The sequence below is a fragment of the Crocodylus siamensis genome, chromosome 9 (assembly GCF_052110815.1).
Source record: "Crocodylus siamensis isolate JL-2025a chromosome 9, ASM5211081v1, whole genome shotgun sequence".
Lineage (NCBI taxonomy): Eukaryota > Metazoa > Chordata > Crocodylia > Crocodylidae > Crocodylus > Crocodylus siamensis.
Genome location: NC_143403.1, coordinates 59,920,178 through 59,943,463, shown reverse-complemented (window position 1 = coordinate 59,943,463; position 23,286 = coordinate 59,920,178). Strand labels below are relative to the sequence as shown.

Sequence of the window (23,286 nt, the reverse complement as noted above, 5' to 3'; positions counted from 1 at the left end):
CTGAGCAGATCAAGTCCAACCCCCTGCCATGGCAGGAAAGATTACTGGGGTCAAATGACCCCAGCAAAGTGATTGTCAAGCCTTGTCTTAAAGACCCCAGGGTAGGACCCAGTGCCACTTCTCTTGGAAGTTGGTTCCAGATCCTAGCCGCCCTGACCGTGAAGTAGCGCCTCCTGATATCTAACCTAAACCTACCCTCTGCCAGCTTGTGACCGTTATTCCTGGTCACTCCTGGTAGTGCTTGGGGGAACAGGGACTCCCCAATGCCTGCTGGTCCCGCCTGACTAGTTTGTAACAGGCCACTAGATCCCCCCTCAGCCTTCTCTTGTGGAGGCTGAACAGGTTCAGGTCCCGTAGCCTCTCCTTGTAGGGCCTGCCCTGCTGCCCCCTGATCATGCAAGTGGCCTCCTCTGGACCCTCTCCATGTTGTCCACGTCCCTCCTGAAGCGCAGCGCCCAGAACTGGATGCAGCTGCGGCCTGACCAGCGTCACATAGAGGGGGAGGATCACCTCCTTGGACCTGCTCGAGATGCATCTGTGGATGCATGACAAGGTATGGCTGGCCTTCCTGACTGCCTCCCCCCACTGCCGGCCCATGTTCATCTTGGCATCAATGATGACTCCAAAATCCTTTTCTACCTCTGCACTGATGAGAAGGGAGTTCCCCAGGCTGTAGGTATGGTGCTGGTTCTTCCTCCCCAGGTGCAGCAACTTGCATTTGTCAGTGTTGAATCCCATCCTATTCTTGTCCGCCCACCCCTGTAACCTGTCTAGGTCCGATTGCAGCCTATTCCTCCCTGCTAGCCTGCCCACATCCCCCCACATCTTAGTGTCATCGGCAAGTTTGAACAGGGTGGTTTTTACCCCCTCGTCCAAGTCACTGATGAAGATGTTGAACAGCGCGGGCCTGAGGACCGAGCCCCAGGGGACCCCACTGCCCACATCCCTCCAGGTCGAATAAGACCCATCCACCACTCTCTGGGTGCGGCCCTCCAGCCAGTTGGTGACCTATTTGACTGTGTGGGTGTCGACACCACAGTCCCCCAGTTTCTTAATGAGAACGGGGTGAGAGACAGTGTCTAAGGCCTTCCGAAAGTCCAGGAAGACGATGTCCACTGCTACCCCTGCGTCTGAGGATTTGGTGACCTGGTTGTAGAAGGCCACCAGGTTGGTCTGACAGGACCTGCCTCTAATGAACCCGTGTTGGTTGCCCCTAAGCATAATCTCCCCCACTGGCCCCTCGTGGACATGTGCCAGGATAATTCTCTCAAAAAGCTTGCCCAGGATTGAGGTAAGACTAACTGGCCTATCGTTCCCCGGGTCCTCCTTCCTCCCCTTTTTTGAAGATGGGAGCCACATTGGCCCTCTTCCAGTCCTCTGGCACCACACCAGAGCACCACGAGTGCTCGTACAGCCGTGCCAGGGGTCCCGCAATCACCTCAGCCAATTCCCTCAGCACTCAGGGGTGGAGATCATCCGTACCAGCTGATTTAAATACATCCAGTCCCTCCAGACGTTCCCTGACTAGATCCTCACTGACCCTTGGCCTGGGTGTGCCTCCCCTGGGGCATGAGGGGGGCCCAGAGAGGCGGTAGTTGATCTGGTCCCTGCTCAGGAAAATGGAGGCAAAGAAGTCGTTAAATAGGTTAGCTTTGTTGTCTGGTGTGATGACCAGATTTCCTAGCATGTCCTGCAGGGGCCCACATTACCTGATACCTTCTTTTTGCCCTCTATGTATTTAAAAAAGGACTTCTTGTTGTCCTTGATCCGGGAAGCTAGTCCCAGTCCCATCTCTGCCTCGGCCTCCCTGACTGCCCCCCTGAATCCCCGAGCAACCGCAGTGTAGTCCTCCCTGGTGATGGCCCCTCCCTTCCATTGGGTGTGCACCTCCCTTTTAGCTAGGAGACGTTCCCAGATGCTTTTGGTGAGCCATGGGGGCTTGTGTGCCCTCCTGCTGCCTTTGATCCATGTTGGGATTACCTCCCTTTGGACTTGGAGGATCATCTCCTTAAGGAGCAACCACTCTTCTTGGACGCCTGGCTCCCCTCCCCTGCAGGACCTCAGTGGTTCCCCAGCTATTCCCCTTAGCTCATTGAAGTCCGCCCTCCTGAAATCTAGGGCTGCTGCCTTGCTGCAGGCCTTTGCCACTTTGTGCTGGATGATGAATCCCAGCAGGCGATGATCGCTGTCGCCCAGGTGGTTGAGCACCTGCAGCCCCCTCACCAGGTCATGACCAGCGTCTCCCCGGTGGGGCTGTGCACCTCCTGGGTTAGATGGAGGTCCTGCATTTGGGCTAGGAACCTACATGAGCGGTCAGACCTGGCTGACTGCTCTTCCCAGCAGATGTCTGGAAAGTTCAGGTCACCCATGATGACCACGTCCTTTTACCTAACTACCTCCGTGAGTTGATTTAAGAATTCCTGGTCTAGCTATTCCCCTTGGTTGGGATGTCTGTAGTAGACCCCCACCATTAAGTCTCTTTCCCCTCAACTGCCTTGTATCCTAACCCAGAGCACTTCCGTGTGCCCCTTCTCTGACCCTGTCCTACCTGGTGAGGATGTGTATTCCTCCCTGACGTAGAGCACCACACCCCCACCTTTCCTCCCTGTCCTATCCCTCCTGTACAGCCTATAGCCCTTGATATTCACCACCCAGTCATCCGTTGGGTCCCACCACATTTCAGTGAGCCCCACTATGTCTGGGTTGGTGTCAGCTAGCAGGAGGGGAAGTTCCTCCTGCTTGCTTCCCATACTACGAGCGCTTCTGTAGAGGCATTTGAGGCCTCCTGTGGATGTGTGCACTGGCCCCCTAATCGCAGCATTGCCCTGGCCCCTGTTGCTTACCTGTGTATATGTCCGCTCGTCAGTCTAGGTTGGGCTGTACTTGTGGGTGCTGCTTGGTTTAGCAGTCCAAGGCTTCCTCCTCCCTCGTCTTCCCCTTCCCCCAACGAGCCTAGTTTAAAGCCCGCCAGAGGAGATCCGCCAACCTAGAAGAGAACACACACTTATCTTTAGGGGAAAGGTGGAGCCCATCGCACCCAAGCATGTCTCTTGTTATGATGTGCGGGTTGCTGTCAAGGAAGCCAAAGCCTGCCTCAAAACACCATTCTCGAAGCTGCCATTTGGTCTCTGCAATGCATGTTACATGCTGTCTTCCACATCTGCTCACTGGTAGGACAGAAGAGAAAACCACCTGTGCACCTATCTCCTTCAGCACACCCCCCAGAGTGTGGTAGTCCGCCATCAGGTGATCAGGGCTTCTCCTGGCCACATCATTAGTACCTACAAGGATTAGGACCATGGGGTAGTAATTGGTGGGCTGGATCATGGCCTGGATCATCCTCTCCACGTCCTGAATCTTTGCTCCAGGTAGGCAGTAGACCTCTTGTGTCGAGGGGTCCTGGTGACAGATGGGGCCCTCTGTACCTCTCAGGGTGGAGTCGCCTATGACAATCACTCGACACTTTCTCCTCCGGGACTCCTTATCTCCTTTGGCCTGTAGGAGCGTGGAGTGTGTGGAGTTGCCTCCTCTCCCTCCTCCTCCTCCAGTGTTGCCAGGGCCTCGTACCTGTTCTCCAGCCGGACTGGAGGAGCTGGTGCTGCTGTGTTACGAGCAGCCCTGGTCCTGGAGGTGACCGTCTGCCACTCTGCAGTGGAGGGCACTTCCCAAGGGGCTTCTTCCTTGGGTGTGTGGCCCTGCAGGGAAAGGAAATAGCCATCAATTTCTTCCTCCACCTCCCTGATTCCCCTCAGCCTGCTGACCTCCTCCTGGAGCTCCCTCACCTGCGCCTCCAGGGCCCTAACACGGGCGCCTGCAGGACAGGTGTGGGGGTCCCCAAACTCTGCCCCCCCAGGCCTAGCTGTGCAACCCCCCGCAGGCCAGGGAGTGGGGGGACGCCAGCTCCCCCGTGGGCTCTGTCTGGGTGGAGGCCTCAGACAAGCCCCGGGTAGGCTGCTCCCCCTGGGCAGGGGTCCTGGCAGCACTCTGCGTCAATACCATCATAGGAGTTGCTGCTTGTTTTTAGCTTAGTGCAGTGCCTTCGTCCTGCCTTAGCAGGAATCTCCCTCCTGGCCCTTCCTGCTCACCCACCGGTGCGAACGCCAACGCAAACACCGGCATGCTCTTACAGAGCACGCCTGTCTGCGCACTCTGTTCACACGGCTCCCTACCGGCTCAGCTAAGAGGGATCTGGGGTGCTTCCCCTCTGGATCCGGCTCAGCTGCGTCCGGTCCTTCTGCCCACTTATCTTAGGGGGATCAGATGCTGCTGCCCCCGCTGCTGGTTCCGCTGCTGCTGCGTCCACCTCTGCCTCGGGTCTGGTAAGGGGGCACACGTGCGTGCGGGACACACGTGTGCCTGGATTCCTCCTCTCCCCGCTGCTCCTGGCTCCCTATTCCATCCCTACTTACTAAATACGCTCTGCATAGTACTAAATACGCTCTGCATAGTTCTCCCACTGGTGCGCATGCATCAGAAAAAGAAACGGATTTCACTGAGTGCAGGTTTGCCTAGAAAAGTAATCCAACCAGCAAAGGAAAATATAGCATTCTTTTTTGTCTGGAGCATAAATGAAATGTCAAAATGATACAATTCTGTTTTAATTCAGGGTTACAGGGAAAACCGGTCCTATTTGAAGGAACAAAAAAAACATACTGGAAAAACTTTAAAGTTCTATCAGCTATAACTAGGTATTCCAGCCTTGCACGATACTCGTTTCTACATATATTTTAGAATAGGTATTTCACTCATAATATGCTGTCTTTATTGTGGGGTTTCGATAGCATTAAGATATTTGTTACAATAACCAAGAAAGTCTTTACCCTGAGCTGCAAAGCTGTAACTGTTTCCAATTATAAAGATCAATCTTTCATTTTAGAATACAAATAAACTCAAGCATTATCTCAGTACAGAAGACTAAAATTAATACTCAAAGGTTGCTGAATGATTTCACAATTTTTTTGCTCCATAATTTCCTGCTATTATTTCTTTGCAAGCTACTGCCAGGATTCAAGGCAACATAATACTCTTTATTGTTCAGGTTGCTGGCTTTGTTTATTACTTTTTTTGTTACAATGCTGATATTTTTAGAGGTAACACCAAAACTTGTTAAATATAGTCTCTGCTCTGGATCCCCAGCTGTTTCTGAACCCCAAGATAATTTCCAACAGCATGGCTTCCTCCGGATTTTATCCGCTTATCCAGTAAAGGAGGGCAGTATTCCTCACATTCAAAAAATATGCTCTCTCAGTTTTCAGAAATATATGCTATGGGATTGGCATATCTTGAAAGTTGAGAGAATGAAGAGATACATGAGCAATAGTAGCTTTTGGGATCAACAGAAAGACTTTTTGGCATAGAAGATGATCTTTGACCTTCTCAGAAAGATTAATTGAACATCAGTTCACAGTTGAAAAGGGTGAGTCAGTGACTTAGTTGGAAACTACCACCATCAGCAAATGCTGCTTAAACCACTGAATTGCAACAATCATTGTTACACTTCCCTATACGCCTACTAGAGACGCACTCTTCTGCGTAAGATAGAAAGCAGAGATCCTTTCTACTTGGGGCCATGGAAACCACAGCTGTTCCAGACTTCTGGGTTCCTTATCATGATAATGGCATTCCTCCTAAGCTAAAGTTATTATTCATGGCATCCTAGCTACATTCTGTCACAACAATTATATTCTGCCTAACCTGCATTTTCCAGAAGTAATATTCTTTTTTACTTCCTCCCTTAAACTGTTGTACATCACAACTTAAGTGCTTTTACATCTTTTTTAACATTTTACCCCAAAGGCTGCTAGATGATTGTAACAAATGCTCCCACCTCCAGCCTATTCTACCAGGTTATTTGGAACTTTTAATTACTGTAAAGCATTTTGATACCTTATGTGAAAGGTCCGAGAAGAAACACAAAGTATAATGAGTGACTTATATTTGTGCATAGAGGAGACTCCCCAGTACCAACTCCTGTCCCTCCTATACTGAAAGAGGTATGTGGATGCATGGGTAGAACCTTGCCTGTGCATCAACATAATATTTGCAACACTATTATTTTAGAAACTACAAAGGGGAAAACTGGTAGAGAAGTACTCCAGATCACTCCAACCCAGATTTTATGAGTATGCAGAGAACCTGTAAAATCATAGAAAATTAGGGTTGGAAGGGACTTCAGGAGGTCATCTAGTCTCAACCCCTGCTCAAAGCAGGACCATCCTCAACTAGATCATCCCAACCAGGGTCTAGCCAGGTCTTAAAAACCTCCAAGAAGGAAGAATCCACCACTGCTTTAGGTAACCTGTTCCAGTGCTTCACCACGGTCCTAGTGAGAGAGTTTTTCCTAATATCTAACCTAAACTTCCCTTGCTGCAACATGAGACCTTTGTTCTGTCATCTGCTACCACTGAGAACAGTCTAGCCCCATCTTCTTTGGAGCCCCCCTTCAGGTAGTTAAAGGCTGCAATTAAATCCTCCCTCAGCTGTCTTTTTAGAAGCCTAGTTCCCTCAGCCTCTCCTCCTAAGTCATGTGCCCCAGCCCCCTAACCATTTTCATTGGCCTGAGGAAAGAACTATTGCCTTACAAGGAATGGAATAAGATACCAATCAGCAAAGACAGACATTTTAGAGAGCCAAAAGTGTAGGGATGGGGAAAGGTGAGCTGAAAGGTCCAAACAGATTAAAACTTGAAAAGGACGCTAAAACAAACAGCAAAAAGTTCTTCAGCTCTAAAAGAAAGAAAACCAGGGAAGAATCAAGTGGGGATGCTATGCAGCGAGGCTGAAGTAGAGATCAAATGTAATGTAGGTGCGGCCCAAGAATGACATTCACCTCAATTTTCAATAAGAATGAGGAGGAGCATGGGGGAGGCAAGAAAGATTATAGGAAGAAGGGTACTATTTATTGTAAGTAAGGCTTTGGATAGGACAGAATATAGAAAGAAAGAAAGATTTTTTTGACTTTTAAGAGATGTTTATTCTGGGAAGGGTGACAAATGGTGGGCAGTAGAAATTATGTACAGTTCAGTCTGAGGATCTGGGCCTCGAGGACAGAGCCTGCAAGGCCTGCCCGCACACTTTAGACAAAAAACCCACAAAGAACAAAAGAAGTATTTACGTATATACATATATACAGTTCTTGCCAGGGGGACACCCAGGGGGGCCTCAGGACATCAGGGGTCGGCCCACCTGGACAAAGCCCAAGGTCTCAGTTTGCTGGGTGCGACTCTGCACCTTGAGGAGCTGGTGGTGTCACAGGGCAAGGAGCCGGTGTCCTGCCTCAACTCGGCACAGTGCCCTGCCAATGGCCCAGCGTTCCTCAAAGGTGGACACCGTCCGCCAGAGGACCACATGCTCGAATTCAAGGGAGAGGCGGGCCCGCACCAGCAGGCGGAAAAGCTGCAGGGCATCGTGCATCCCGGTCCCAGTGAGCCAGTTTCACCGGCTCTTCAGGGTGGCCATCTTGGCCTGGCCCACCAGGAAGTTGGCCAGGCTGAATGCGGCCCGCTCAGCCGCCCGGTGCGGGAAGGAGCGGATGTAGGTTTCCTCTGAGAAGTCCCAGCCCAGTGCCCAAAGTAGTGTCCCGAGGGCAGCAAAGAGTGGCTGCAGTCGGGGGCAGTCGAGGAAGGCGTGGAAAATGTCCTCTTCCAGCACCCTTGGGCAGAAGGGGCAGGCCACCGAGGCCACTGGGTCCAGGAGGTGCACAAAGGTGCCAGTGGCTAGGATGCCATGCACCAACCTCCAAAGAAAGAAAGACCATCTCTGGGGTGGAAGCATACTCAGAAAACCCGATGTGCTGACTTTGAGTAGAACAAAGTGCAAGGTCCCTTCCAGCCCCTTACAATCTATGTATCTATGAAACTGCCCTTCCAGAACCCTGGATTTACAAGGATTAACAAAAAAACCCCAGACCATGTACTAAGCTGTGTGTGGTACTGTATGACTGGAAAATAGCAAATATAGTGCTTGTATTTAAGTAGGGGGAGAAAGTGAAGCAGGCGATGACAGGCCTATTGGTCTGACTTGAATAATGTGCAAGGCGTCAGAACCAGTTTTGAAGGATAGACTTCAGACATGGAGATTAATAAAAATAGCATAAAATGCAACATACATTTACAAAAGGTGAATACTTTTACCCTAATCTGATATTATCTGTTTCTGTGGCTGCTGATGCACAAATTTCGAGCAATGTGCAATGGGTCATTTTGAATCAGAGAAGCTATTCTAACATCCACACTGTAGAAGAGTCAAGATGAGGCCAGAGGGAAACAAAAACATGTTACAACTTAATTAAAAGTGTGGTGGGGAGCACACATAAACACAAAGTGAGTGAATCATCACATTTTTCCTACATTCTGTAATAAGGAAGGAGAAGCAGCCACAGGAGCAATCCTTAGCTATGATATTCGCTGGTTCTCTACTATCAATACAGTTGCAGCCATGTACTGCCATCTTTGAAGGGCTTTGTGCAAGGCAGTCTGAGAATAAAAAGAAAAAGAACAGTGTTTACTGGGGAGGGGATGGAAAAGGTGAGTAATGAGATGCTCATTGGAGTATATGTATGCAAGATCTGCCACCAACAGGGAAAAAGTTAGAATTTAAAACATGAGTGACTAAGAAGGACTTTTCAAGAGTCACCTGGCTTAGCAAGTTACAAACTATTTGGCTATCAGGAGAAAAGGAAAATTCATAAAGAGAAAAACAAATTGGCTTTGCCTTTTAACTATTCAGTGGTGACTACTGAGACCTGAGTCTCAGCGTGGTGTTAGAGGGGATCTTTCTTCTCATGGCATTAAGTTGAGAGTATAACAGTGTATGATTTTGCTTCTTCCATCCTGTGATTTTTAGAATCAAACACTCTCTTTGCTGATAATGTGAGCAGCTAAAGGCAAAATTCTCACAGAATCAAATCTTTTGTAAATCAGATCACCAGGGTCCATATACAAGCCCCTCTACAGCTGCACTAACTTTTAATCTCCCTTTTCCTGCACAGACCATTACATGAAACAAAATTGTCTCTCCACCCTTTCGGCTGTTACTCATACAGAACCTTTCACTTTAAATTCCTAATAATGCCATGTGGCACTGTAATTCCAGGAAATGCCTAACTGTTTACATGGTTGGAGCAGGCAGGCGTCCTGCTGGCAAATTCAGGGAACACCTCATCAAAGAGAAAAAAAAGGCAAATTGCTGCATAACTATTGTTTTCCATTTCATTTCACACACTGAAAAGAGCTCTGGTGACCACCCAGTGGGTGCCCTCAGACAGATTCCAAGGCACCTTTCTGAGCTCAGAAAGCCAAACCGGATTTACCATTCACCCGCTATTGTTAATCGCTTTCTTCTTTGGGGAAGTTCTTTCATTTTCTATTTTTGCATTTCACCCTGTCATTTTTAGTCCTTTTCAGGTTCTCCTTCCAGCTGTGCATGTAACAGCTGGAGAGCTTTTCTGATACAGGGCACGCTATGCTCTGTGAGTTTGGTAAAGGGATGTTTACAATGGAAGTCAGTGGGACTGAGAGTCAGGATGTAGTAGCTCTAGGATAGAAAAACTTTTTTTCTGCCCTCTGTTTATTACATTATTGTCCTAACTACTGTAATCTTAATGCTAATACAAACTAAGCCACTTAAATGGTGGTTCATAAGAAAAGAATCCCAATGAAAAAGACACTACTCTTCTTGCACTGAAGTATACAGTATAATCAATCTTCCAGTAAGGAACAACAGATGAATGGGGGCAGAGACTGCATTTGCAAGACATATTACTGTACGTCTACACATGGATCTCGCTGCATTTTCAGTTACGTATCTGGTGTGAGCAAAAGCTGGTAGCTGGTACAAAAAATAGTCAAATAGCAGAGCAGATAGATCATTAATCTTCAGTCTAACGAGACCTGAGAAAGGGTGCTTTGCATCTGGAAGCTTGTCTAACATCTCCCAATTATACAGTTGCTCAAATACAAAATATCACTGCAAAGACCCTTGCTAACACAAAGAGCAATTTGGAGTTCCTAATAGGAAGTGTGTGAGTCAGCTTGTTGACTAGTTAGAGATAAATATTATTTAGCCAGGAAACCTTACAAAAGGTGAGGGAGGAAAAGAGTGGTGGGAAAATACATGATTTTCCTTGTGGGAGTTGCTGTCCCTAAACTATTCTAGGGGACAGAGGGACAATGTCTATTCCTCTCATTTCCAAAAAAGAAAAAAGTTTCAATACTCAGAATCCACAAAACTGCCTGAACCTTAAGGCATGGATCTGTATGGAAAAGGTGTCTGTATGGAGGCCTTGGGATAAGTCACAGCAGCTGTGCCTAAATTTTCTCACTTGTGAAAAAGAAATAATGTAATTTTATAAAAATCAGTGAAATGCTTGGATGTGTAGGTGATACACAAAGTGGTAATAATGCTGAAGAGTAATGGCCTCCATTCATAATGTGCATAATGCAGAAGAGACCAATGGGACTGGAATTCATGTAATGGAAAAAATGGAACCGTCTCTGCCAAGAATATTTTGATGAAGAACACACCACTAGAAAATCTAAAATTAATTATGGATTTAGGTTTTTAGGGGCCTTAAAAAATCATATGTGGGATCTTACACTGAGTACTAGATGCCAGGCTGGTCTAGCCCTAGACAAAAGCTAAGCTCCTGAATTCTGGATATGATTAATTCTGCAGATGGATTTAGTGTAGAATCCAAACACATAATTATGGCAATTAAACTGGATGATTCAAATGTACCAACTCTGATCTTCAAATTCACTTAGGAGAGAATTTTGTCAAAGCAACAGAGCAGAACATGTGCTATGCACCAATAAAACCACTAATGTTCTCATAGGTAGTACTTGGTTTTAGATTCATGGCAGAGCACCAGCTCTGCTATCATTCCTGAGAACCTTTGTGCTTAGAGAGATTTTTTGTGCTCTAAAATCCATTCTGATGACTTGAAGAGAAGGGCAGGAGACACTCTCTGTTCCAAATTTGGGCTCATGGGGAGAAGGGGTTTCCACAGTAGTAGCTCATAGTAGCTAGCTAGGGTCGGAAGGGACCTAAACAGATCATCAAGTCTGACCCCCTGCCTTGGGCAGGAATGGATGCTGGGGTCATATGACCCCAGTCAGATGTCTATCCAGGCTTCTTTTAAAGACCCCCAAGGTAGGAACAAGCACCACCTCGCTTGGAAGTGGGTTCTAGGTCCTAGCCATCCTAACCGTAAAGTAATGCCTCCTGATGTCTAGCCTGAACCTGCTCTCTATCAACTTGTGGCCATTATTCCTAGTTACCCCATGTGGTGCCCAGGGAAACAGGGCATCTCCTATTCCCTGCTGATCCCACCTGGTGTATTTGCAGACAGCCACCAGATCCCCTCTCAGCCTTCTCTTGTGGAAGCCGAATAGGTTCAGGCCCTCTAGTCTCTCCTTGTAGGGCCTGCCCTGCTGCCCCCTGATCATGCAAGTGGCCCTCCTCTGGACCCTCTCAATGCTAGCCACATCTCTCTTGAAGTGCAGCACCCAAAACTGGACGCAGTACTCCAGCTGCAGCCTGATCAATGCTGCATAGAGGGGGAGGATCAACTCCCTGGACCTGCTTGTGATGCATCTGTGGATGCATGACAAGATGCGGTTAGGCTTTCTGACTGCTTCCTTGCATTGGCAGCTCATGTCCAACCTCAAGTTGACAATGACTCCAAGATCCCTTTCCACCTATGTGCTGATGAGAAGGGAGTTCCCCAGCCTATAGGTGTGCTGCTGGTTCCTTCTTCCTAGATGTAGCACCCTGCACTTGTCCGCATTGAATTCCATCCTATTCTCATCTGCCCGTCTCTGTAACCTTTCCAGATCTAGCTGGAATCTGCCCCTCCCTTCTGCCGTGCCCACCTGGCCCCACATCTTGGTGTCATCAGTGAACTTGGACAATGTGTTTTTCACCCCCTTGTCCAAGTCATTGATAAAGATGTTGAACAGTGCAGGCCCGAGGACCAAGCCCTGGGGGACCCCACTGCCCACATCCCTCCAGGTCAAAAACAACCCGTCCATCACCATGCTCTGGGTGTGACCATCCAGCCAATTAGCCACCTATCTGACTGTGTAGTCACCAGTGCCGCAGTCACCAAGTTTTTTTTTATGAGAATGGGGTGAGAGAGAGCATCAAAGGCCTTCTTGAAGTCCAGGAAGACGACATCCACCCCCACGCCTTCATCCAAGGACTTTGTAACCTGATCGTAAAAGGAAATAAGGTTAGTCTGACAGGATCTTCCCTTCATGAACCCATGTTGGTTCCCCCTGAGCATGATCTCCCCTGCTGGTCCCTTGCAGATGTGCTCCTTGATAATTTTCTCAAAGATCTTCTCCAGGACCGAGGTAAGACTGATGGACCTATAGTTACCTGGGTCTTCCTTTCTCCCATTCTTGTAAATGGCAACTACATTGGCCTTTTTCCAGTCATCCAGCACCAGACCAGAGCTCCATGAGCACTCATATAGCCATGCCAGGAGCCCTGCAATGGCCCCCACCAATTCCCTCAGCGCCCTTGGATGAAGAGCATCCAGGCCTGTTGATATGAATACATCCAGCCCCTCCAGAAGTTCCCTAACTACGTCATCCCTAACCTTGGGCCTGGCAGTGCCTTCTGAGTTCTTCCGTACTCCCGGTGAGGGAGATGTCCCAGTCCCTGCTCAGAAAAATGGAGGCAAAGAATTTGTAAAAGAGGTCTGCTTTTTCATTTGCAGCAGTCACCAGATTGCCAAGCGCATCCTGCAGGGGCCCTATATTACCCGATGCTTTCTTCTTGCTCCCTATGTATTTGAAAAAGGACTCTTTGTTATCCTTAATCCTGGTCACCAGCCCCAGTTCCATCTCTGCCTTGGCCTGCCTAACAGCCGCCCTACAGCCTCGAGCAATGGAGGTGTGATCCTCTTTAGTAATAGCCTCTTGCTTCCATTGGATGTATGCCTCCTTTTTAGCCCTCAGGCATTTCTGAATGCCCTTGCTGAGCCATGGGGGCTTTTTAGCACTCTTACCCGCCTTGGTATGCATTGGGACTGACTCCCTTTGGGCTCGGAGATATAGCTTTCCAAGATACAGCTTCTTCCCAGCTCCAAAAGGGCTGTCTTAAGGTCAATGGATTCTACCAGCGATATTCTGTGCACATCTGAGGATCAAAGCATGGCTCTAATCATGTTTTCTGCAACATAAATATCTTACAGAGTTAAGTTTTTGGGAGGCAAGATCATATCTATGCCAACTGATATCTTATCAAAGAACAGGAAACATCTTGTGTAAGACAATGTAGTGTGGCAAGACCTGCCCCTAGAAGCAATGAGGAGCCAATTACATTTTTTTAAGTCTTGGATTAAAAAAAACAAAGATAACTTTCTAGTGGGAGCACTTCAAAGAGGCATATTGCATAAAACAGCAAGATGTGCATGATGGGGGGGAGTGGACACTGCCATACAGACTTCCTGCCAAGTCTGCACCCCATTTTGGAGGTGAGATAGCAGAAAGGATTGCTTAACAGACAAGACCTGCTGGGCAGAGAGGTCATTTTAACAAAGCGTAAAGACAGACTTCTTCACCAAAGGGGCTGAAAGAACTGACTTCATGTCTCTGAAGTGAGCAGCAGGTTCTGCCACTTGCAGCTGTCCTGGTCAGTGAACTACAGGAGGGATGGGGCCCCTATGTGCTTTATTTGCTGGCACAGGAGCACAAAGCAATGCAGGTTAGCCATAAGGACTATTAGATGCCTGGTCTTGTTTGTGTGAAGCGCACATACAGCTAAAGCAGGAACCATGCTGGTGCACATTCAAATACCTATATTTGTTATCCTACTTGGGCAGGTCTCTGCCAAGCAATTCGAATCCTACTCCAGTGGACCCTCCAGGAGTGAGCTATGTCTCTTACAACAGCTGTGATGGTAGGTACAAAACATCTGTATCTTACAAGTCACTGATGCTCTGAATAACATTTTCTTTTTGAAGGATAATTATTGTAATTTATCGCCAAAGCAGGGAATGTTTTGTGCCAAAACACCAGCTGTATAGAAAATAGCATTAATTGTTTTACAATTAATAAATTTCTTCTTGCCTTGCTATTAGGTTAGAAAACATTAACCAGAGATCACATCTGTTTGCCTGACAATACCCTGGTTGCATTTACCTCTTTTATATGGACCTATTGGATCTGGAAGAAGATTGTTACAGTCACAATGGGGACTTTAACCACCTCTGCATTTATTCTGATTTGTTTCCCAACTTGTAATGTGATACTCTTTGCAATATAATGTCATTTATCCATTCCACCTACCTATTCTACAGTGCCATACAAATCCTGTAACTATAAGAATAAATCCCCAAAGAAACAGGTATAATTTTAAATGTTCAGGCAAAACATCAGGTAGTAAGACATGCCAGATGAAGGCACAAGGAACTGACGAGCATATTTTGCAATCCAATTATTTGTTCCTTTTGAATGAAATCTAAGTAATATGGGGATCTCAATAACCTTCAAATAAAGTCTGATTTTGTTTGCCCATTCTTTTAAATGCAAGAGACTTGCTTAGGTTTTCAGAACTGGCAGGAGAAAAAATTTCCTGGCATAATTACTTCTGCAGCCCTTTGGTAACTTTTTTCAGCAAATGAAAACATACCAAGTGCTCGAACGTCCCTGTGAATTCTTTCCAATTCAATGGCAGGTGTCTCCGATTTTCCTCTTGGTATGCTATGAATGGCTGATTAAAGGAAAGTAAATTCCACAGAGCTAAACAGTGGAAAGAGACACCAACACCAACAAGTGGATTGTGAAAATAGACAAGCTGTGCCAGCTAGAAGGGAAGTCTTTAAATGACTCTGTACACCCAACTCTGAGAGAAAAATCCCAGCCGTTTTCCATTGTGTGCAGACGAGAAGCACACCGCACTGACAGTGGATTGGGGGTATCGCTTTGATAAAAAAATAGTCAGAAAATAAATTGAGGGATAGGAATACTAAAGAATACCTTAAAATAGACCATTCAGCTAATACTTACCGATGCTCAGGGCAGCGTTCTGCAGCTCTTCACCTGTCTGACTTCAACTAGTATTTTTGTTCATTTGATGATAACAGGATGGGGGGGTTAGGGATTTAATTCTAAAAGGACTTATTGGCAAGGCTTGATTTGGAAGGAAGGGGACATACTGAAGTCCTTTCTTTTGATTGGGACCCCAAAGCTTTTGTTTTTCAAATTTGACACGTACAAATATAACCTCATTACTAACATTTGTGAGGGTCATAGCCATAAAAATCTTGACTGACCCTGCAAAGCTTACCACAGCACGTACACAGAACAAAAATATTAAGATGCCTTCACACCTCCTCCTTCCTGTTTGATCCTTGAAGTTTGGATACTATATGTTGAAAGCTTCCTTCTCCATGAATAATCATCATTCTGTAGCAGCACAACTTGCATGACAAGATTTAATAAACTGTTAATTCAGTGCAATATGAAACATATTGTTGGGTATGACTGAAGAGATCTTGGTGAACCTACAAAGATAATCATTAGCTGAAAAAGAATGCCAAAACCCCCCAAAAAGCTATAGCCCAATATAGATATTTTTGTTTTTTGAATGTGTCCTTACCAAGATTGCTTTCACAGAAAAAATCAAAGTTAAGAAAAAGACTTGAGGACTGTTCATGGTTTGATTTACTTTCAGAGTCAAAAGAGACAATCATAATGCTGATAAACTTTGACGGAATAAAGGCTTCTATGAGTCTGGTCTAGAACCAGTTCCAGCTGTGCAAGGCAGTCTGAGAACAGCCTAACAGAGGACACTTAAATGCTATGTGCATCTGGATAAGCTTGCTACAGGATGCTGCGAGCAATTTAAAAATCCCTGTTTATGTATTTAGCAACAAGATTGCCAAACACATTCATATTTTATAACAACCCAATTCCATGCTCCCAATCCCTTCGATTTTAGCTTCATTAAGGACTCATTTATATTTAGAAAGTTTTAATGTTCACCCACGCACTAGTGCTAGGAAGCTTGTGGTCCTTATTCTCCCTGTAGACATCTAAAGTTTTGTACAGTTGCGCATGGTTGAATAAAAGGCATTCAGGGAAAATAATCTTGATCTTAATTTCACTTCTGCAAATCTAATGTTTCCTGCTGAGAAACTGTTTATATCCAAAACGACAATATTTTAAGGTGACGTTGATCTTTAACACTCCAACCTCGAACATTTTTCCTCAAACCTTGAATATAGGCCAAGTAGAACTTTCTGTACCACCTTGAAACCAACCATGATAAACAATAGCCAGGGGGAACTCTTTTTTCCAGTTTTCCATGAAGCAAAACAAATGCCTCACTGGGTTTTTTTCTCCTTTTCACCATATTCCCTTGAGCCACATAATGGCTTTTTAGTTGACTTTTCTCAAGTATAGTTGACCCAGTATATCACACAATTTTGGTTATGGGGTGCAGGAGGAGGAGGGCAGGAAGATTCTTTGCTGTCTTTGCAGATTACCAGAGGAAATCTCCTTCGCAGGAAAGATGACAGTCAAGTTTTACTGGGAAATAATCCACCGTTCTCCAAAAATAACAGCCATTCCAGCTGCAAGGGAATTGAATTTACAGCAGCTACCAACATACAAAGCATGCATAAAGGGATGATAAACTACTGCACCAGACTAGAATTTGGAGGTCTTTACACTCCCGAACCTGCTCAGATGGGTTTTTTTTTTCTATTAATGACCTTGCACCTTATTTGTATAGATGGTTTCACAGTGTATTCTGATCTTACACTCTCATATCAAGGTGAACAAGCTTTCTTCTTCACACTCTTCTTCTCCACACTCACCCAAGATTAAATCTCCATTATAGAATAGGCTCCACCTTCCCTAAAACCAGTGCACTCCAAGTGCGAATTTAATTTTCTTTCTAGAGCATCCTTACTATTTGAGGCCTGTTGGGCACATCTACACGTCATTGTGTGGTGCACTATGGTGGTACAGCAATCATGTATGTCTACACGTGATTGCTAGCTACATTGCTGTAGCAGCAAAATTTACCCATGTGCCGTGCACACGGTGCAGTAAGTGCCTGTACCGTACCAATGTTGCCATAGGGTGAGGTGTAAATGCAGTACAGAGGGGAAAAAACCAGCAAAGGGTTCCAGACCGAGTGTCTCCTATTGCCCTAAGGACTTCTGTATGTAACACTAAGTCTCATACAGAATCCAGAAGCCCAATTCTTAGGTCACTAGTTTAAATCCACATTTTCTCATAATGTAATCCCTAACTTTTGTAGGCAGCCCCACACCCCACAGAGAAAGGAACAAAGATGTCTCTCTAGCCAAATTTTAGGTAGACAAATTTGAGAAGACAAACCACCTCGCATCACATTCTTTTGCTGTGCTGCTCCCTGTTGTGTGTCCAACTTCTTAATTACATGACTACATGGGATTTACATCTAACTCAGATGTTATAACCATGTTTGCTGGGCTTCTGAAGACTTCTGCATGAGCAATAGTAGAACCTGTAAAAGCCATTTGTGGTGTAGGAAACTCAACTCTCCAAAGTGAATGATGTTGAACAGCAGCGAGTAAGGTCCCTTCCAGCCCCTAATATCTATGAAACTAATGTGTGGTGTTAAGGGTCTAAGGAAGCAGTACCTTTCATAGCCCTGCTGAACATGACAGGATAAAACAGGTAAAATAAAAATGATATAAAAAGATCTTTTATCTCCATTAAATATGATAACGGTTTACAGGAACTGATAAGAATGGTTGATTATCTGTAAAGGCCTGTCACACAGATCTAAAATAATGAACCAGGGTTTTAACCTCACTTGCAGGAATGACGAAGTTACCAGCAATCTTCCAGGATGTTTGCTGTAACCCCAATCTTCCTAATTTAGAGCTTAGTGGGAGGGGGTTTAAATCATTGCAGATATTTCTAACATTTTAGTCATACTATGTCATCTACTGAACAAAAGCATTACTAGTTTCATTAACACTATCACAGTGGAACAACACCGACTAAACACAGACCCTCAAAAAATTGGAATATATTTTTTTCAACTCGGATTCTTTACCCTCACGTATCAATGTTTTGAAGTTCCTCATACCAACAGTATTTTTGCTTTGACTTTCAGAAAAATAAATGTCTGGATGAGCAGAGGCAGTAGACATGGACCTGGAACATTCATACCCATGAGAAAGTTTAGTACTTTATCAAACAGTCTTAAGAGAGACGAGGGTAGTAAGAAAAATAAGACTACTTGTTTTCTCAGGCTCTTGCATGATACAGTCCAAAGGTTAGATAGTTGGTAGGTCTTTTCAATTACTGTGCCCCTTCTGGGTGAAGGATTCATTTTAATTCCCATCAAATGAGGTCTTTTCAGCTTTCTCGCAGTTATGTCCCACTTCTTCTACCCAGCAAATATTGGGTGGAGGAACCGGTTTGTTTTGGAAAGACTAAAGGTGGCAAGTCACTACACAGCCGTGCTATTTCAGTCAGCTTGTCTAGACAGTTTTTTGTTATTTAGTAACCTCTATCATAGTGGTCATCATTTTAAGAAAAGAAAGCTTATTTACCTAGGTTGAAGGAATTTTTGCTATGCCATGTTTATGCAATATTGTTCTCTAAAATGGATGTGAAGCAGCAGAGGTAATTAAAAGAGCTGATTTGCCACAGGGCTCTAACTGTGAATGAGTGCATCGGGGGGGAAAAATAAGTTACTGCAGCTCAAATATAATCCTTAGGGAATGTTTCTATTTGGACTCAGCCCCAGCTAAATGGAATGTCAGCATACATCTAAAGGGGTAAGCCGATTTGTTAGTGCCTTAACCATTTTATTTTAAAAAGGCTCTTGCAGCCAAATTTGATGTTTGGACAAATAAGTCTGAAGCATATTAAACCCCTTCATGAGGAAAAGTTAAGAGTTCTTGGCATCAAGCCCAAATTCACTAGCAAATCCAACAGTCACTGGTAAGGGGTTAAGCACAATGCGGTTCTTAACTGGCTGAACTACACAGCAGGATATTCCACATTAATTCTTACACACATCACAGCACCAATTTACTGCTATTGAAAACAGCTTATGCTTTAAGTACATACATTACAGGACTATACAGACTGTGCTTTTCTTGTGCAGCAGTGGTGGGGCAGAGCAACCAGCTAGATTAATATGTTAACCTGTTAGAGCGCAGTCAGTAGTGTGACCCTCAATCCCATTTGAAAACCTATTAGAGGGCCATGCTACCTCAATGTTCACTTCAGTTGATAAGGCTCTGGAAACTTATTTGTCAAGGATTTCTAAAGCTTCCTGGGGTGGAAAAAAAGGAAAAAGTTCTTTAAGCTGAATGTCTCATTATTGCATTTAAATGTAGACCTAATTTTTTTCAGGAAAAAAAATAAATCTGTGAGACCATTTGAGCATTTACCTGATGAATAATGTGTTATATTTCCACTCTCATGACTCTCTCTCAGCCTGCACTCAGGATAGAAAAATAAATACAACTGAAAGGAACCTCGCAAACTTTTGTGCTATCCATGTAGTTGACTGCATGTGGGTATAACCTTGGCACAGTATTTTCATCCACTGTAACTGTACAACGTTAAAATGAAAAACACTAGGCTGAGATACTACATGCTTATTAGGATACACACCTGTCTACTCGAATCCAAGACAACTCTGAACTTAAGAGGACTCCTCAGTAAGATTTTATACACAGAGCTTATGAATGTTATAATTTTTCATGTAGAGTATCTAATTGTTGGAGGGTCGTCTTTCCCTGCAGCAGGCAAAGCAGTGGCAAGGGACAGGAGACGGGGAGTAGAGGGAAGCAAGAGGTCAAGCCACTTGATCCATGCCTCTTGCTCCCACACACAATTTGCCTCCTGTCTTCCCCCCCCCCCCACCTCTGCCCCCCAGCCTGCCCCGCCTCCCCCTTTACCTTTGCTCCAGTGCTGCAGGCTCTGGCTCTGCCCCAGGCTGGGGTGTGGAGTACGTGCTTGCTCTGGCCCCAGCCAGGCCCAGCAGCAGTGGTGGTGGTGGTGGCGGCAGTAGCTCTAGCCAAGCCCCAGAACTAGGGCTGGCGCTGCCATTGCTGATGCTACCAGACTGGCCTGGGGGTTTGCTCTGTGCTCCAGGCTAGAGTGTGGAGCAGCCTGCAGCACAGGAGCAAGGGTCAGGGGGGGCAGAGGCTGCACTGGGGGAAGCAGCAGGAGCAGAGGTGGTAGGGAGGTAGCAGTAGCTTATACTCCACCGCAACACAAGGGGCTTTTTCCCCCACCTCCTGTTAAATTGGGGGGGAGTCGATCTAGTGTTGGAATAAATCCAGTACGTTATTTGAAGGGCATTTCAAGCACAGTTGAGCATTCCTTTAAGCATGTTATTTTTAGCCAAGCTGGAAAGCCTTTAAACTTCAAAACATTTCTCCATTTGTCTCCTGGACATCACATGGGATCTGAACATTTCAGGAAATGCTCCAGACAGACATTGTCAGAGAGAATCCTACTGGTTTTGTGGAAATCAGAACGGGGACAGAAGAGGAAGGATAAGGGGGAAGGGTGGGGAGAGGTGCAGAGCTGGAAGTTAATCATTTGAGGGGGACAGCCAGTTTCAGGCATCTCTGCACATCCAAAAACTAGTTAATGTTGCCATTCTAAAATAAAGGCAGAGAGAGGGCAGGGGGGGTGAGGAGGAATGGATGCATACTTACATATACCCACCAATGCTGGGCATAGAGAACCCTGACAAAAAATGGGATAATGGAGGCAAAGAGGAAACCCAGGTAGAGGGAAAAGGAACGTGGGACAAGACCCTTCATATGTGGGGGAGAATGGGGACAAAACCTCAGGTGGAGGGGCAAGGACAATTGGGTGGGGTTGCAGAGTCCCTGAAAGAGGAAGTGACAGGAAGGTTGCAAACATAGAGCCTGGGGAAATGCAGAGAGTCTATAGCATGTGCCATAAGCACAACTAGCAGAAGCTAAAGCCTCCGAGGAATACGTGGCCAATTATGCACAATGGGTAATTTTTTTTAAGCTAGCAGTTTGAAGCACAAAACGTGAAGGAAATCTATGTATGGGCCCACTGTTTTTTGTAATGATGTCATGTATTGTGCATATACAGTGAGGTTCTAACAACAGCTATACAATCTGTTATACTAATCTGGGAGGCTAGATGTACACCTTGCTGGGGTCGTTTGACCCCAGTACTCTTTCCTGCCATGGCAGGGGGTTGGACTCGATGATCTGCTCAGGTCCCTTCTGACCCTAGAAACTATGAAACCATGAAACCACAGTTACAGCTGATACATTTCAAGTACTAAAGAAGTTTGGACTTTTACTCCTAAAGTCTCACCTTTACCAGAGCTTTTGGTATTCTACTCTAAAACATCCTACATTTTTTTTTCACTTTCAACATTTGTTATAATTAGGGATGGACTGATAAGAGATTTTGGGGACCAATACCGATAGCAGATTTTTAAGGAGGCATATCAGCCAATACTGATCTGATTTCCAGTACTCAGCCCAGCAGGTCCAGCTGGTAAGTCTGTTGTTGAAAGGGGAGGGGGAAAAGAAGGGGCAGATCAAGGCCCCTGTGGTGAGGGAGGAGTTGGGCTGGGGCAGGCACTGCCCATGCGGGGTGGGGCACGGGACAGAGCTGCAGGAGCCTTGATCTGCCCACCTGCCACTCTTTCCTCTACAAGAGACCTACCAGCTGCACACAGCTCTTCAAGCTGCCGGGCTGTGCTCCTTGCCGCTTACGTGCTGTGCTGTGGCTGCGCACATGCATGGGTATTTATCAGCCAAATTATCAGAAATCGGCCTGATGTGGCTGATTAAAGTAAATTTTCTTTATATCAGTGCCGATTTGGTATCAGACTGATGTATTGGTGCACCTCTAGCTTTAATATTGAGCAATAATACATGATGGCTAAAGCATATTACAAAGAGCCAAGAATTCTGCATTCTAATCCTGGCTCCAACACAAATAAACCAACCTGTGTCTTAGTGTTCATATGCCTGAAGTAGAGATAGCTGCCTCAGAGGTGATGTAAAAAACACCAAAAACCCCACCAAAACCCCAGCTTACTAATTAATGAATTTACTGCATGTAGCTGCCGGGCTTCGAATATCCGTTCTCATGTGACCTTCACCCTGGTGGTAAACGTAGGGCATCCTACGGGCTCGTGTCGTTGACCAAGCAGGTGTCTCTCTTCCTTGAGTCGCCGCCCCCGTTCTCGCCTGCCACGACTTGTTGTTCTTCAGTAGACAGGATTGGTCATCGGGTTTGCTTGGTGGCCCGTGGTTTGCCCAGCAGTCATTCACAGGGCTCCGCCACCTGTACACCCTGGCCTCATGCCGCCTTGTGCGAGTTGTCCCTCTGTCAGCCTTGTCCCCTCTTGTGGAGTCATGTCTCACGGCTTGACGGCTGTGCGCTCGTTACCTGTGGTCAGGTTTGCCCCCTCTGTCTTCCCTGCCTCCACCCCTTCTTAGGGGAAACACAAAAAAACTTCCAAGGCTCTCCCTCGGCCCTGTTCCTCGGGGATACTCCCAGTACCTTCTACTCTCCCCCTTCACACAGGGCAACCAAACAGAAACGTGTCAACAAAACACTAAAGTGATGAGCCACTAGCTGACGTGGCTATGCTCTTGTCCCCTTACTGTCCTTCCCCTTGCTCTAGCCTGAGGACTTTCTTCTCACGGCCTGTCGCCTCTGGGATTCACTCCCGTTCTCCAGTTGACCTAACCGGGACTGGTGGCGACACCCACCCTGACTGTAACCCCCTCAGGGCTCTCCTGGGGTCTTTTCCTTCTGATGTGGCTCCCTTCTCGCCCACGGGGAAGATCCTCTTCCCTCCCAGAGGCGGCTGCAGCTCCCCTTTCTTGCTACTCTCTCCTCCTCCTCCCTCCGCGGCATCAGCTGCCATTTTTATCTCCGCCAGCTGGCGTTTGGGGCTGATGTCACCAGCCGGCCTTAACTGGATAAAGAGGTGGCTGATGAGCCACACAGGCTCTTCTTTCTGCCCCTGCTGTGCTGTGTATCCTGTTGCCGGTGAGTACTCCTTCTTATTTCTTCCCTCTCTTTCCCCAGGACACAGCATAATATTAAACCAGTACTTCTGAACCTTTTTAGACTCGAAGTACCTCTCAGTAAACTTATTTTTTAACACTATAGATTCCTATTTGAAACATCTAGATTTCATCTTGTGAATCAAGTTTGCACACCTAACAGTGCTAACATTGTATGGCACCCCACAGCATCCTTAGAAAGATTTCAAAATGCCCCAGGATGCTGTAGCA

The 23,286-nt window shown here is 46.1% G+C and overlaps 2 long non-coding RNA genes across 2 annotated transcripts; one reads left to right on the top strand and one right to left on the bottom strand.

Annotated features, from left to right (window-relative positions):
- Positions 1-2,852: 2,852 nt before the first annotated feature.
- LOC149857734 (uncharacterized) lies at positions 2,853-20,076 on the bottom strand. Its single transcript, XR_016444231.1, has 3 exons — positions 19,930-20,076; positions 3,568-3,695; positions 2,853-2,986 (listed from the first exon to the last, which is right to left on the bottom strand). It is a non-coding gene; the product is annotated as an uncharacterized LOC149857734 (long non-coding RNA).
- Positions 13,382-16,033, top strand: LOC149857735 (uncharacterized). Its single transcript, XR_016444203.1, has 3 exons — positions 13,382-13,482; positions 13,831-13,907; positions 14,089-16,033. It is a non-coding gene; the product is annotated as an uncharacterized LOC149857735 (long non-coding RNA).
- Positions 20,077-23,286: the final 3,210 nt, after the last annotated feature.